General features: G+C 36.5%; 1 pseudogene; it reads right to left on the bottom strand.

Moving 5' to 3' along the window:
* Positions 1-2,374: 2,374 nt before the first annotated feature.
* LOC113099793 (NACHT, LRR and PYD domains-containing protein 3-like) lies at positions 2,375-13,552 on the bottom strand (annotated as a pseudogene).
* Between the last annotated feature and the right edge of the window lie 1,238 nt (positions 13,553-14,790).

Raw genomic sequence — 14,790 nt, 5'->3', positions numbered from 1 at the left:
AACGAAACCTCAAGTCCTTCGCAATTCCAATAGGTGGAGCTATGACTATAACTGAATATGGGCATGTCAATCTGTTCAGGTTCGGAGTCTTATCAACTATGTGAAGCCTTTAGATTAAAATTTGGTGTTGATCTGAATAAATCTCTAGGAGGAGTTGGTTAAAATACAACGCATGTAAATTACAAAAATTTCACAAAAATTGCTCATAAAATTAAAAATTCAAACTGACTTCCTATTGGGTTTAGAATTTTGCTCCAAGAGTCTTTTTGTAGGTATTGGTGTGTTACGTATGTGTGCCAATTTCCGTGCATGTACGTGAAACACAGCCGGAAGGCTGTTGATTTTCTTAGTATAGGTGGCGTTGTCGAGACATTTTGCCACACCCTCTTCTGAATCAGACAATCTATATCAGACAAAATTTTCACCAGGTTTGATGCGTGTGCAGTTTCATATCTTTTTGAGCATGTTTAAGCCCTCAAAAATGCGATTCATTTTGGAGAAGAAGAAGAAGAAGAAACAGAACAGATACAATAGGGTCCTCACACCATCGGTGCTCGGGCCTTAAAAATCACCAAAAAAAATAATAAGAATTTTTTTTTACAGGAACATTGTCTCTCTACAAATGCAATGCAAATAAATAATGCAACATTTAAAGATACGCGCACTTTATTTGACAATTTGTGGAGTGTTCAACTGCGACACCCGCTGACTGCAATGATAGAGCTTGGAATATCCAGGACAATTTTTGTTACATTTTTGACTGGATTCGGCTAAAAGAAGAAAGTCATATAAACCTAGGATGCTTCAAGGGTGAGTAAAACACAAGCCAGTTTACATTTTCAGTAATCTAACCCTTTACGTTCTTCTTCTGTAGTTTTTTTTTTTTTACTGAAAGTAACTCAAAAGTAATTCAGGAGTGATGTAATGCATTAAGTTCTTAGACAGTAATATTGTAAGGTAAGAATTACTTTTAAATAACAGTAACAAGTAATCTATAATGTATTACAGTATGAAAGTAACTTGCACAACACTGGTTATGACGACAAACTGCAGTTGAGCTTCCCTTAGATGGTTTCTGACAGTTTTGCAGAAATTCTTAGGTTATGCAAACTGACTGTTGCAGCATCTGTCTGAGTGGCTGGTCTCAGACGATCTTGGAGGTGACAATAGTGGATGTGGAGGTCCTATGCTGGTGTGGTTACACGTGGCCTGCAGTTGTGAGACCAATCTTTACGTGTTTACACAATGATATTTAAAAAAAATTATTATCCTAATATCATGCAAACATTAATATTCCACGTTAGGATTCACTCATCTTATAAAACAAAGTAGCTAGCCAATCTCTTTCAGCTTTTGTCTTACCTGAGGTCAGAAGTCACTGCTCCATCACTGAAATTAATATTATGAGGTAGGGATGCATCACTCTTCATAGACACACAGCTCAGAGGTTTCAGACATGGTGCTGTTTTTCTATTCCTCTACAGATATAGACAGCTATTAGTACTGAAAATATATATAATGTACTCAGGGCAGCATATGAATAAACTTTATACATGAAGACTACAAATGTATTTTACATAAAAGGTCAATCTCACTCTTGCCATCTAGTATCACCAAAACTATTACATTAATAAAATTAGGTATTTACTGTGGTATTAAATTCAATGAAAGATCACAGTAGAAATGTACAGACAATTACACCTACTTTACTTTCATTATAAAAGGCACAGCTGTTTTCAGATTTGAATCATAAAAAAAAAATAAAAAAAAAATTGGAATGGCCACAGTATATATTTTCTAAACAAAGTATTAAATATATGTGCTAGATGCGAGTCCGGGGAGGCTTGTCAAGTGCTACATTTCTATTACCCTGTGCTGAAATTAAGACTTTCCTCTATTGTCAGTAACCTATGGAATGTTTGAGAAATGCCATCAAATTTATAGCGGAATTTGGTAATTTAGGTGTGCTCAAGCTTTCCAGTTCAGCAGGGGACTCCCCAAACTCACAATCTTTAACACCTGAGCTCCTTCTAGTGGATCACCAAGAATACCACGTTTTTTTAATGTTATTTTCTGTCATTTCTGAAAGCCCTAAACTCTGTGATAAATGTCTGTTGCAATGTTATATAACTTAGAAATAGTGCAATAATATAATAACTATTATTAATTCATGTTTTGTAGTTATCTAATGGATCCAATTATTTAATGGGTCTCGCTATATACAGGGTGAGGACCAAATCAAATCTCCAGGTTCTTTTATAAGAACCAGTCTGAAAAAAAAATATGTATATATATTCAAGAAGTCTATAAAAGTAATTAAATTGATTCAAATAAGAAACTGAACACTGCCTCAAGCTTCTGAACACAAATGAAATAACGTATTGCTCCTTTATTGGTTCAGTAAAAACATTTATTTATGTCATTGATGTGTTTGTGTAAAACTTGAAACTTTAAGGTAAGATGAGACAGAGACTCTAATATATAATTTGGTGTGTGGTAAATATCATTTGTTGTTCTCTCCTGTAGATTGCTAAATCTGACACAGACATACTGAGCAGTTATTATAAAAAACCCCAATCCCAGCATAGAGGGGTTCAGTGAATGTGGTGTTGAATGTGTGTAAGTGTGTGAGTGTGTGTGTGTCAGAGACGCTGTAGAAGGACAGAATGCCGGCCGACACGTCCAGATAGACACCAACTCTGTTAGATTGTGGTAAAGGTACAGGAATATCAATGCTGATTTTATCATACCAGACAGTGTATCTGCCCTTAATGCAGCTCAAACTCCAGGACTTATCATTGAGTCCATAATCACAGTCATCACTTCTTCCTTTCCTGCTGATTCCTTTATACGTTACTGCTATGTCAACCCAGCCGCTCCATTCAGCCTCCCAGTAACAGCGTCCAGTCAGACTCTCTCCACACAGAACCTGCTCGTAGTGCTCAAATCTCTCTGGATGATCAGGATACGGCTGATGATCTTCCACAAGCGTCGCCTTCCTATTGTTTTCAGACAGGATGAGTTTAGTATTTGCTGTGTTTGAATCCAGTGTGAGATCACAGGCATCTGAACACAAGAGAACAGATGAGAACTGTATCATGGAGAGTATTTAAGCGGTTTCTTATACATATGAGTGTTGTGTGAAGACCTACATTTCCGCAGTCCTGGTCTGACCCTGAAATGTTCTCCATGATTCAAACTGGACAAAAATATACACACACCAGACATTTAAAAATTGTCAGAGAAACAGAACCTCACTAACATTACTGTCAATCACATTTCAAATTGATTTAATGATTTATTTATCAATATCTAAAACATCTAACCTCTTAATACTGTAGCTATAAAAGTTTTTTATTAATATTATTTTGTACAACGTACACCAAGCCTGCATTTATTTGATCCTATGTATAGCAAAAACAGTAAAATTGTGAAATATTTTTACTATTTAAAATGTCTGATTTCTATTTGAATATATTTTAAAATGTAATTTATTTTATTTCAAACCCAAATTTTCAGCATCATTACTCCAATCTTCAGTGTTACATGATCATTCTAATATGCTGATTTAATGCTCAAAAACATTTATTATTATTATAATTATGTTAATTATGTTATGTATATATTTTTGTCAGGATTATTTGATGAATAGAAAGTTATGAAGAATAGTTATCTGAAATAAAAATATTTTTAACATTATAAATGTCTGTATCATCACTTTTGATCAATTTAAATCATCCTTGCAAAATAAAAGTAGAAATGTCTATAATTTATTTAGCAAAAAAATAATTCAACTTTGATCACAGAAATCAGTTTGCTGCTACTTTTGCTATATTTTGGATCAAATAAAGGCAGGCTTGGTGAGCAGAAGAGGCTTACTTAAAAAAAAAAAACATGAAAAATCTTACTGTTCAAAAAAATTTGACTGATAAACACTTTATAAGATTTTGGTCCTGAAGATTAGCCATAATCTTAACCTGTAAACTCTGTGGGTCAAAAATGATTGAAAATGCTTCTATGCTTTACAAAAGTACATTGCATTTTTCATGTTAGGAAGTAAGTATTGAAAAAAAATATATATATATATACGCATGCACACACATGTATCATAAACATACTTGAGTATCTGCAGATGATAGTTTGTATCGTCCAGTTTGTGTTTGAGCAGCTGGACTCCTGATTGTCCTGGGTGATTGTAGCTCAGATCCAGCTCTCTCAGGTGTGAGGGGTTTGAACTCAGAGCTGAAGACAAATAACCACAGCCTTCCTCTGTCACCATACAGCCCGACAACCTACAGAGATATAAATATTATGTTGCATTAGAATTACACATTAACATTTAGGAAGCTTTTATATCTGTCTTTCCATAGAATGTTGAAGTGACATGCAAAATAAGAATAAAAAAGATTAGATCTAGCTTGGAGGCGTGAGAAACAAGAAGTCTCTTGTGGCAGAATTGACAAGTGTTTTCAGTCAAGCCATAGTAATCTGGCTACTGTGAGTCTTACATTTCTTCCAGATCTCCACACTGAGGTACAGAGATCATGGAGGAGACCTTCAACCTGCATTCATCTCTTCTAATTATGTAAATGTAAGGCTAGGCAAGTTTATTTATATAGCACACTTTGTACACAATGGTAATTCAAAGTGCTTAACATAAAAGAAAGCAAAATATTCATGAAGAAATAAAAAAAGCAATTTCTAAAATTTGGAAATTATTTAAAAATTGACTTATTTAAAATTAGTTTAAAACAGTTAAAAAAAGAAAATGATTTTACATAAAATACAGTGAATACGGTACGTAAAATACAGTGCAATCAGTTCGGACATTGCACAGTGCTCATTCAATAAATGCACAGCTAAACAGATGGGTTTTGAGTCTAGATTTAAATGTGACTAGTATTTTAGCACATCCGTATTTTAGCACATCAGTATTTTAGCTGATCTCTTCTGGAAACTGATTCCAGCTGCGGGCGGCATAGTAACAAAGGCGGACCCCCCTTGTTTTGTGTGAACCCCTTGGTATGTAGAGGGTTTGCATGTGTGAGGATAGGATCAGTCCAGGATCACTGCCCTCTCCGCCTCTCCCTCTTCTGACAGCCGCACCACTAGGATATGTATTCTATATCTATTTACACTTTGATTTGAAAGAAAACAGTGCATCCTTTGGCGCTGCAGACACAGAAGAGTGTACATTGCCTTGGTAAAACTAAGATTCGTCAAAATGGCACTATGCTGAAGTGGAGTGACACAGAGATGATCAATTATTGAATAAAGTTATTATTTTTGTTTTATTTGCATTCAAAATATATTGGCGTCACTTCATTACATTATGGTTGAACCACTGATGGCAGATGGACTGTTCTGACAATGCTTTTCCTACTTTTCTGAACCTTGATAGTGTAATTTACTTGGCAGTCCATGGGACAGTCACAAGCCTCCCTGTTTTCATCCAAAGTATCTTAAATTGTGTTCCAAAGATGAACAAAGCTTTTACGGGTTTGGAACAGCACAGGGGTAAGTGATTAATGACAAAATTTTCATTTTGGGGTGGAGTATCTGTTAGGATTAAAGAATCTCACATACTTTGATCACCTTAGAAACAGACAATACAAATACACATGGTCATCTTCGAAACACCTCTCAAAATGGAGGTGCAGGAGACTTCCTTCCCTTCTGACCATTTGTTTCACTTTAAATCTGCTCAAAATTATTACATGAAAATGCCAACACAAGTGAACTAACAGTCATATCTGGTATCATTCGAAATGTCTCAGTGCAACCGGTACAATGGTCTCAATCTTACAAAAGTAGACTAACATATAATACAAATCCTAAGAGTTAAGAAATATTTGCTTACTGTAATGGTAATGCCCTTTCCCAGGGTCTTCCATTTAAATTACCTCTTGTTCCCATTGAGGTGTCTGGGACATGGGTAAATGCAAATTCCAATTGTTTGCACATGCCATTTTGGGGATGTTTTATCTTGGTTTTGTATTTAAAGTGTTGCAGCAAAGGGGTCAGGGTCTTCTGTCAAGTTTAGTCTAGTCACCTTTATTCATAATGCACTTTAAACAAAAAGATTTTGTCAAAGCAACTGAACAGCATTAATTAGGAAATTAATCAGTGAGTAAATAATGTAAAATGACAGTTAAATTTATGGTTCATAATTGAATTCATTGATGTCATTGATCTCAGTTCAGTTTTAATAAGATCTGTGCAATCATTTGCAAACCACTCAACGATATTGCTGTAAATGAAGTGTGCTTTGCCTTCTGTAACCAGAGTAATTGTCCCAACACTTCATACTATGCATTTTTCTAAAAGCCAGGTATCCATCTTACTCTTAGATTCACCTTTGAAAATCGTTTGGATTTGAGACTTTAGTATTTGCAACTTTACATATCTTCTTTTATGCACCTAAAGCTTGTAACATTTTAAAGAGAAAGGAAAAATTTAAGTTTAAATTTATGCAATTTTAATTACATCATATGACCCCTTTAACTAAGTTGTTACATGGTTGACTGTAGGGGACTAAACAGAACCACTATTTAAATAATGGTAAGCATGGTCGACCTATTATATAGTTAAGTCATAACCTCTGACTAAACTAAACCTCAGGTGCCCGATTATACTATCAATTTAAGTGACGACGTGACGTGACATACAGCCTAGTATGGTGACCCATACTCAGAATTCGTGCTCTACATTTAATCCATCCAAAGTGCACACACAGCAGTAAACACACACCCGGAGCAGTGGGCAGCCATTATTCTGCGGTGCCCAGGGAGCAGTTTGGGGTTCAGTGCCTTGCTCAAGGGCACCTAAGTCAGGTTATTGCCGGCCCGAGACTTGAACCCACAACCTTAGGTTTAGGAGTCATACTCTCTAACCACTAGGCCACGACACCCCCTAATCAGGCGCACTATAAGTTATGTCATGGACTGTCATCTGCCAATGGAATTGTAGTGTTTTGACACCTTTCAAACACTGGTCATACTTAGGGCATTTCCTAAACCAAAGAATTCCCCTTCTCAAAGAACCCAGGTTATACTCTTAATGAGACACTTTTATTAAAGAAATAAATTTTTACTTATTTGGTGAGTAAAGGCCATTTTTCATCACTATGTATTAAAAAGCCTGCATCACATGTTGAAAAACAATATGTTTGAACATGAATCACATGAGAAATAGCTAAAATAGAAAATTATTTGCCCCAGTAAAATAGATTCCCACATTTGGGTGCTTGAACTGTGTTCACAAACCTCAGTATCTCTAGCTGACAGTTTGGACTCTTCAGTCCATCGGAGAGCAGCTTCACTCCTGAATCCCGCAGATCATTGTTACTCAGATCCAGCTCTCTCAGGACACAGTTTGAGGATTGTAGCGCTGACGAAACAACATCACAGTCCTGGGCAATGATATTAAAGCCAGCAAGACTGAAAATGAGATAAACACAATTTTCAGTGAAAAGAAAACGGACTCTACTCTTATCTGACTTTTTTATATTCAAATTTCTAAATTTATATAAGTTAAATTACTATGAACCTTATAAATTATAATTCAGAAAGAAATTTATTGGCAAGTGTGTTTACACATGCAAGGATTCGGTCTTGGTCAAAGGATCTTCCAGTGCAGAAGGTACAGACATAGTGCAAATATACATGATAATGTAGACATAGATTTCAGAGAGGATTGTTACTTTGCATAAAAATATTTATTTTTCATTGTAACACTCACAGTGCTTTTCTGCAGTTGAGTACAGCTGGTATCAGTCTTCTTCTCCCCTCATCTGATGTGTTGTATTTCTTGAGGTCCAGCTCATCCACCAGCTCCTCTGACATCTGAAGCATGTAGGAGATTGTTGAGCAGTGAGCAGGAGAGAGTTTCTTCTCTGAGTGTTTGTCTGATTTCACAAATTCCTGAATCTCTCTGGACAGAGTCTGATCTTTCACTTCCAGCAGACAGAGGAACAGATTGATGGATCTTTCAGTGGAGAGTCCATATCCATCTTTGATCTTCTCTTTAATGTACTGTGTGGTTCTCCTGATGCTCTCTGAGCTGTTCTCTGTGTGTGTCAGTAGATCCTGTAAGAGTCTCTGATTGGACTCCAGTGAGATGCCCAGAAGGAACCGCAGGAACAGATCCAGACATCCATTCTCACTGTCAAGAGCTTTTTCTACCCCTCTTTTTTGCAGATTATGCAGAGAATCTAAACATGCTTCTGTATTGATGCTTATGTGGTAGTAAAACACATGGAAAGCAGCAAGAAACTCCTGAACGCTCAGATGAATGAAGCTGTAGACTTTCCTCTGATGAATCACAGGTTCCTCCTTAAAGATCTCAGTGCAAATCCCAGAATACACTGAAGCGTCAGTGACATCTACACCGCTCTCAATCAGGTCCTCCTCATAGAACATCACATTGCCCTTCATCAGCTGTTTGAAAGCCACTTCAGAAAGTTTCACAATCACTTCTCTATTGGACTGCAGGAGTTTCTCTGGATCTCTCTCTTCATACTTCTGGTTCCTCATGTTGATCTGAATCAGCAGGAAGTGGATGTACATTTCAGTCAGTGTTTGAGGGATTTCTGCATTCAGATCTTCTTCCAGGAGCTTCTGAAGCACAGTGGATGATATCCAGCAGAAGACGGGGATGTGGCACATGATGTGGAGGCTTCTTGCTCTTCTGATGTGTGAGATGATTCTGCTGGCTTGATGCTCATCACTGATTCTCTTCCTGAAATATTCCTCCTTCTGAGGCTCAGTGAATCCCTGAATTTCTGTCAGACGGTGGATGTATTTGGAGGGGATCTGATTGGCTGCTGCTGGTCTGGAGGTGATCCAGATAAGAGCAGAGGGAAGCAGCTCTCCTTTCATGAGCTTTGACATCAACCCACCCACTGATAAAGTCTCAGTCATGTCACAAGCTTTCTGAGCGTCTGAAAACATCAGTGTGATTCTGCTTTCATCCAGACCATCAAAGATGAACATAACTTTACACTCCTCATAAATCTGTGAGTCCAGATCTTGAAGTTCAGGATGAAAGTCCAGCAGAAGTCTGTGAAGACTGTACTGATGATCTCGGATCAAGTTCAGCTCTCGAAATGGAAGCACAAACATGAAATCTACATCCTGATTGGCTTTTCCCTCGGCCCAGTCCAGAATGAACTTCTGCACAGAGACGGTTTTTCCGATTCCAGCGATGCCTTTAGTAAGAACAGTCTTGATCTGCTCTTTCTCCTCAGATCCTGCTTCAGCGGAGGCTTTAAATATGTCATTGCAGTAGATTGGAGTGTCTTGTGAGGGTTGTGTTCTGGCTGTTTTCTCCATCTGTAAAACCTCATGTTCTTCATTCACTCCTTCTCTCTCTCCCTCTATGATGTAGAGCTGTGTGTAGATGCTGTTCAGGAGGCTTTCATTCTCCTGGAGTTTCAGTCCCTCACATAATCTCTCATACTTGTTCTTCATGCTGGTTTTGTGCTGGTCTTTGACTCTCTGTAGTTCATCATCTACTGGATTCTGCAGATCTCCAGTCTCCTCCTGAAAGTGAGCAGAACTGGATCCTCTCATGACTTGTTCTGGATCTCTTTCTGTACTGAACATATTCTGATGGTCTGGATTGGTTCCTGTAGAAACTGTGTCAGGTGCTACAGTACAGATCTCTTTTCATAACTCAAAATCTGGACTGAACCTGGATGAGGTTTAAAAATTGAACATTTTAAACATGAAAATATCTTGTTCATTAATAAACAACTGCAATGATTATAATATAATTTATAATAGTATCCTTAGAATTCAGGCCTTAGAAATACAATACAATACATAAATAGCCTTTTAAATAGCTCTTTATTTAAAGCTGCAATCTGTAAATTTTGCCTCTTTGTTGCTATCTCTCTTTGAAAACCTGCAATTGCAGCTGTGTGCAGAATTATCTTCCTTGTGTTGGTTCTGTGGTGGCTCGGCTCCAGCATGGATGAATCTAATGTTTTGAGGAGTATGTGTAATATGCAAGTATAATGTGTAAGTATACTGAAATGTCTGGTCTCTCACTCATTGTCCAGTTCAGTCATGGTTATTAAGCAAGCATCAGTGGTGTCAAAAGTACTGGCATTCATTACTCAAGTAGAAGTATAGATACTAGGGTTTAAAAAGACTTTTGTAGAAGTTGAAGTATCAACTCAAGCTTTTTACTCAAGTAAAAGTGCAAAAGTACTGGTTTAAAAAACTACTTAAAGTATAAAAGTAAAAGTAATGTAAGGGGAAAAAATGCCATTAAGAACAAAAGCTTAGGCCGCACCACAGGGGCCTATTGTGTACTACCCCACCTCCTCAAAAAAACATTTTTCTAAAGGCCCTAGGCCATAATGACTATAATGTTGTATTAAAATGTTCATGTTGAAAAATTTGGGATGCACTAGGCTTCCTGTTTCAGCCGCATTTATGAAAATACAAAAATGGTGTGCACATCCCAAACATCCAATTAGGACGCAGGTGCAAGACAACTGAATGATATAGACAAATAAAGAAATGAAGTCTGAACACTGAAAACTACTTCTCCAGAGGAATTTAATCAAGCAACGTTTCGACCATCAGGTCTTCATCAGCCGCATATATGCCCATTTAAAATGAACACACTTTAGTACAATGCAAATACATTAAAGGACTAGAGATATGATGACTAGTTGCCAATAAGTATTGTTATGGTGCAAAAAGTCAAACTTCAGAGGCTTGTCATCAATAACCTTTAATGGAATGTAAATGTACATCCAAGCTTAGCTGCAGGAATCTGCGAGGGCAATGGACAAGAACATTGGTGCAGGCTTAGTGACAATTACACTTGTATGGTTGTCTATTTACAGTAAACATTATAGTGCTGTCAAAATGAATGATTAATCCAAGTGATTAATCAAAAACTAAAACTGAAAAAGAAATCATAATCCTGATACTTTCTTGATTGATAGCTTCTTGTATTTGGTGCATACGTCTGCTATGTCCAGTGTTCGGGGGGTAACGAGTTACAAAGTTGGTATAGCCTACTTTTCACAACATTGTCAATCGCATCGTCAATCGAAAACGCTAATTTATTCAAACGTCTCGCTACCAAACTACCTACAGTAGCTTAATTTGTGGAGGACGAAGATAAAGCACTCATTTGGTAAACGAGCCAGTGAGAAATAATAACTTTTAAGTAGGGTCCAGTGCCTTTTCGATACTTTTAAAACGGTACCGGCTCCTAAACGGTGCCTGAACCGATACTTTAAAAAAAAAAAAAAAAAAAAACTATGGATAACTTTAAAGAACATTACAAATATTTAAAATAAATCCATAGCTTTTCACCTTGGATGCTCTCATTTCCCAAGTTGTGTTTCCCTTAATCTAAAGCTAATAAATGTATTTCACAATCTGGGTCATTATTTAATACAAAACCACACATAATATTTCTACTGTATCTCTGTCAATCACTCTGATATTTAGCTAAGATGAGTGCTGTCTGTCACTGTCTTTAATCAGTTCTGTGAATTACTCTATGGTCATTCTTTATAAAGTAGCAACAAGGTCATTTTTAAAATACAGTACTGTGCAAAAGTCTTATGGAAAAATTAGTATTTTCACCCCAAAAAGGGTTTTAACCCAGTTATTTATATCTTTTGCTGTAGTTTGTCAGTAGGAAATATCAGTTTGCCATTAATTTTAATAATAATCTAGTGTGATTTTGAATGCACAAGCAGGCTGACAATGACAAAATGAATGTTTGGAAATGTAAACTGATATTTTATACTGACATACAGCAAAATATATAAATAACTGGCCGAACACCATTATTTTAAGTGAAAATACTAACGTGTCTAAGACTTTTGCACAGTAGTGAATGTATAAAGTACATATGATTAAATTAAGTATATTTAAATAAGTGTAATTAAAGTATGTGTTCGTTCATATGTGTTAAGGGCTAGATTTTCACTGGAGGAAACGGCTGTGGTGTGATGAGCGAAAACTTTACAGATGAGAAACCGACTGCTACCTCGTGACCTTTTGTAAACTGTATGTATGACAAAGAACTGCACAGATATGGATATTCTAAAACTCTATCGATAAACACATACCTTGTGTCCTCTGTTTGTTTAAGTGCGCATGCGCTGTTCAGTTCGCGGTCTGCGCCTCTGCGGATTGAAGAGCGCGCTGAAAGACGGTAGGAGACCGGTCTGACGCTGCTTTCATGTGAAATTTAAGCGGACTGACTCTGAGGCGATCGGATACCAGTTCCATGCCCAACCCTACTTTTAAGAAATATATTTTTTGATAAACGAACCCAAAACTGTCTATGTCCTGGCTGGACTGTGATGTGATTTGTGTCACGTGCAGGTGCGATGGATCGCGTACAGACCAATAGGGTGTCGGAATGGTATTTGTTTATACTTCTCATCCAACCACAATCAAATTCACTCCATCCGGATGGCGCGATTTATCTGGATAGGTTTTTTTTTAATGATGACAAGCCAGAATGAAAACAAGCCGAAATGAAATAACAGTAACGAAGCTATTTTTAAAATGTAAGGAGTAGAAAGTACAGATACTTGCCTGAAAATGTAAGGAGTAGAAGTAAAAAGTCGGCTGAAAAATAATTACTCAAGTGAAGTATAGATACCCCAAATTTCTACTTAAGTACAGTAACGAAGTATTTGTACTTCGTTACTTGACACCTCTGGCAAGCATGTCTAGTACCTCTACTAAAAAGTGCACACTCAGGTCAAACTAACACGCAAATATGATTAACTCAAGTGTGAAAAATACAACACTTCTCTCAGACCTGACAGGTCAGAAAAAAAGCTACATATATATAACCTAAATAAAAATAAAAAATCACTATAAAATAATTATTCACATGTGTTTCATAAACACATAATCCTTTTTGGATTACAATCCACCATAAAAATTAAATATTTGATTATGCCAGCTTCTGTGAGAAAAGGCTATTAGCGATCTTCAACCTGAAGGAACCTGACATGTGACACTGTAGTAGCCAGGACAACTTCTTTTTTTTTTTGTTTAAAGACGTGACGTTATGATGTACTAGCTGTACCACTCAAATTATTATTATAAGATAACTGTTGTGAAACAGGCTAAAGTAAGGCGATAGTTTTGGACACTGGCTGGTTATGCACTTGTTCAAATGTTGATTTCAGATCATTTTTAACCAAAAACAAGGTTATAGACTGCAGCTTAAATATTGTATGTCATTTATTAAATTCCATTTAAAACATGATGTGATCATCTAAACATAGTCATCATCTTCGTATTACCTTAATGTGAAAATACAGGTTATTGGGATATTTAATTGAGATATTAATTTCAGACATATGATGAAACTCTATCTAAAGTATAACCATATATCTATACACTAATAAATAAATAAATAAATAAAACCTTGAAACCTACCTTGAAATGTTTTGATCATAAGATGGTCCTCATCTGTAATTGTGTGTAAGATACTTCTGTGTTTTACTGTCAGTTCCAGGCTAATGTTCTGCTCTTCCTGCTTCATCAAAAATCAAACATAAGGCGTGTCATTAAAAAGAACAAATGGCATGTGCAAAAGCACAAAGCTATAAATATCGTTGTGCACTAGTTTTTGTCTTCCTCTTTCTAGCCTTGTAACTTCAACATGTGCTGATTTTGTTCCTCTCTTTTTGGTCTGTGGTCCAACAGTGTCAGTCTCACTATTTTCTCCCATGGATTTTTGCTGAGTTCATACTTCTGTAAAACAAATAAGGCTGTAGTGTTTCCTTAAGAACCTCGGTAGAATTTTTAATTCATCATGAAAATGTATTTATTTTTTTCTATAGAGTTGACCAATTCCAACTTCAGCTGCAGGTGTAATGGACATCACTGATTCTGTCGGTGCATGAGTGGCTATCCTGAGATAAATAAACATATTATAAAGAAATACATATTTAAAAAAAAAAAAACAATGTAAAAGTTCTAGCAATTGTGAAGTGTAATTTCAAATGTTCATTTTGTTCATTAATAGATAAATTCTTGTATAATCTCTTATTAAACTCTATGTGCTTGTCTGTCCAAAAGGGGGCGCTAAATGATCAACAGATAATATGATCCCTTTTTTCTTCTTCTTCTTTTTTTCTGATCCAGTTTGATAAAGAGTTCATACAAATGCTTTTGTGTGCCAAAACAGTGTTGCGGCCTCTATCTCCAGCATTAACATTCATGTTGTTTTAAGTTCCTCATTCATATGATTTACAAATTAATTAAATTGCATACTGATAACAGTTAGAGTTTTTATTAGGAAATCTGTATAGTTACAAATTTGGAGTATGGGTTACCTGACTATGCCTTCACAACATGTTATCAAGTCAAGTCACCTTTATTTATATAGCGCTTTAAACTAAGCAACAGAACAACGTTAATTAGGAAAACAGTGTGTCAATGATGCAAAATGACTGTTAAAGGCAGTTCATCATTGAATTCAGTGATGACATCATCTCAGTACAGTTTAAATAGTGTCTGTGCATTTATTTACAATCAAGTCAACGATATCCCGAAGTAACCCCAACTAAGCAAGCCACAGGCGACAGCGGCAAGGAACCGAAACTCCATCGGTGACAGAATGGAGAAAAAACCTTGGGAGAAACCAGTCTCAGTCAGGGGTCAGTTCTCCTCTGACCAGACGAAACCAGTAGTTCAATTCCAGACTGCAGCAAAGTCAGATTGTGCAGAAGAATCATCTGTTTCCTGTGGTCTTGTCCTGGTGGTCGAATGAGCAAACTGACAG

Source organism: Carassius auratus, unplaced genomic scaffold (genome assembly GCF_003368295.1).
Source record: "Carassius auratus strain Wakin unplaced genomic scaffold, ASM336829v1 scaf_tig00217031, whole genome shotgun sequence".
Classification (NCBI taxonomy): Eukaryota; Metazoa; Chordata; class Actinopteri; order Cypriniformes; family Cyprinidae; genus Carassius; species Carassius auratus.
The sequence above is the reverse complement of the archived record's forward strand: the minus strand, read 5'-3'. Positions and strand labels throughout refer to the sequence as shown.